Raw genomic sequence first — 2,648 nt, 5'->3', positions numbered from 1 at the left:
AATGGCTGCTGACATTAAAATCAAAACGGGGAGCGCTGCACCTCTAGGGTGCAAACCACCTCGCTTATTTGGGTGTTGGCTCAAAGTAAGCGCTGAAAACTCAAACTACGCCATTAAAATCTGTGCGTTTCACGGCATATTACACCTACATCCCAAACCACATGAAAGCAAATGAAACTACGTGCTGGGAACCGGAAGGTGCCATCGATTTGGAAGTTGGGTATCTTCAGAACCCATGCATCCGCACGCCCCTCTCTGCAGGACAATCTGCACCTGTCCCTCATTACCTCCACACCCCCCACCAGCCCCACCAACCCACCACCCCGTGGCCGGCCTCGGTTTCCCTGACAGTGCCTCTTACTTGTTCCGGAACTCGTCGAGTTCTCGCTGCGCCTCGGCCTCCTGCCTCTCCAGCCGAGCGCGCTCGGCCACCAGGTCGCGGACGCGCTGCAGATTGGCCTCGACGTGGCGGGCGAGGGCGTCCTCGGGCCCCGGCTGCTCGCCCAGGCGCTGGAAGGCGTCGAGCTGTCGCCGCAGGGCGGCATGGCGCTGCTGGAGCGCCCGGGCCCGCTGAACCTGGGCGGCCACGCGCTCGCCCAGAGCCTGCAGCGCTGTCAGGCCGGGTGCAGTTCCCCCGGGCAGGACGGCAGAGCCCGCGGGCTGGGCGTGCTCGTAGCGCTCCTGGTGGGCCTGGAAAACGAAGCTGCGACGGTACATGGCTCCCGGGAGGCCGCGGCCCCCTCTGCGCCCGCTAAATAAGCACCGAGCCTGCAGCGCTGGGACGTTCCAGAGCCCGTCAGCAGATGTGCCCCCGGGGCGGGCGGCCAACAATGGGGAGCCTCGGCCGCTTTGTGCGCCGGATTAGCCGCCCATACAGCGCCCCGGTGGAAGGGGCATCCGGCGAGGACCGCTTTGTTCCACCATTGTGGAGGCCTGTTGCTGCGTGACTGGGTGGATGGTCAGGGCACAAGAGGTGCATGATGCTCTTTTGACTGGTTCCCCCTGGACACTGTGTAGGTGACCCAAGGCCAGCTTACTAAACTCTAATGAGTCCTGAAGCAGAGTGCTGGGCACTTTCTCCTGTCCCTTCCTACTTTCATTATAGAATTTAATTAATACCGGCTTGGTTTGTTGTTGTTGTTTTCGGGTTATTTAAGCCATTGTAATTTTAACATGTAGAAACTGTCTCCCGTGAGGGGTTCCTAACGTGCATGAAGAAAAAAATGGTCTATGACATAAGTGTTGAGGTGTGTTTCTAGTAATTTCTTACAAGGACCTTTGTGTATGTGTATCTGGCGAATCTATGACACGTACAGTGACTTAGGAAATAAGACTAGTAATTCTGAACCATTATCCTTGTTCTTTCACCAAAGAGTTGATAGTAAGTGCTCTGAACTTAACAGAAATCCTAAGAGTCTGAGGATTTAATAAACTATCCAGTTCTCAAATAGTCTTATTCTGCTTCATTTTAACTTTTATTGTAGAAATAGCAGTTGTACTTAATAACAAGCTCTAAATTATATATGTTCACACAATTTGATAGCTAGGCTTTGGAAACTTCTAAAGGAAAGTGTAATGCTGAAAATAATTAACTATTTGACAAGAATATCCCTGGATATTTGTCACATTGAAATATTTAAAAAATATTATCAGAGGCTAAGGAAATAACTCAGTGGGGAGGAGTACCTGCTGTATAATCATGAGGACCTAAGTCCTCAGCGCCAATGCAAAGTTGGGTGTGGTTGAGCAAGCCTGTAACTCCAGCATTGGAGAAGGAGACAGACTGATGGAGAAAGAGCAAACATCCAGCGCTGTCAGAGACTCTGTCTCAGGACAGTAAGCAGAAGGCCGTAGAGGAAGACTCCTAATGTCCTCCTCTGGCCACAACATACGCACCCGCTAATGCTTACATTTGTATAACCATGTACAGTGCATGTATATTGCACACAATTTTTAAAAAATCATTATCAAAAGGACTGTTCCTTTCTAAAATAAGGATTAACAATACCGTATATTACCAACCATATGGTTTGCACATAATTATGCTACAAATTAAAGCTAGCTATTAAAAATAGAAAAGATCACTTAGGTCTTTGTTGAGTTTATTATCACTTCAAGAAGCCTGTATAATAAGAATTCAGTATGAACAAATCCATGTAAGATCTGTATGTGTGGTGCTTTCTCTCCCTCCCTCCCTCCCTCCCTCCCTCCCCTCCCTCTGTCCCTCCCTCCTCAGACATCTAAATTTTCATGGTCAACTGGAGGAGGGTGTGTGGGTATTGCATGGTGAATTGATTTCTTGCCTCTCAGAGAGCAAAACCCACATGTAACGAGTACTGTAAATCACCCATGACCTGTGACATCCTGTGTTAATCAGTCATTGCTACAGCACAAACCACCCCAAACTAAGTAAGTGGCAAGCGATGATTCTACGCTCTGGCTCCCCAGCTCAGCTGAATGCGGCTTCTAGCTGCAAGTCTTTTGATTGGCCGAGGCAGCACCATCTGGATACTTTGGGTCCTTCTGAGTTAGCAATGTCAGAAGCCCTGCCAAACAGACTTCATCCAGGCCTCTTTGTAGCAAGTTCACTCACATCCTCTTGTTCAGTCAAATTACAGGATCACAGACAACCAAAGTCAGGAATTAAA

At 49.4% G+C, this 2,648-nt stretch overlaps 1 pseudogene; it reads right to left on the bottom strand.

Moving 5' to 3' along the window:
• Positions 1–357: 357 nt before the first annotated feature.
• Positions 358–754, bottom strand: LOC146892684 (filensin pseudogene; annotated as a pseudogene).
• Between the last annotated feature and the right edge of the window lie 1,894 nt (positions 755–2,648).

This window comes from Myodes glareolus, chromosome 10, assembly GCF_982192425.1.
Source record: "Myodes glareolus chromosome 10, mMyoGla1.1, whole genome shotgun sequence".
Classification (NCBI taxonomy): Eukaryota; Metazoa; Chordata; class Mammalia; order Rodentia; family Cricetidae; genus Myodes; species Myodes glareolus.
This window is presented reverse-complemented; position numbering and strand designations above follow the sequence as displayed.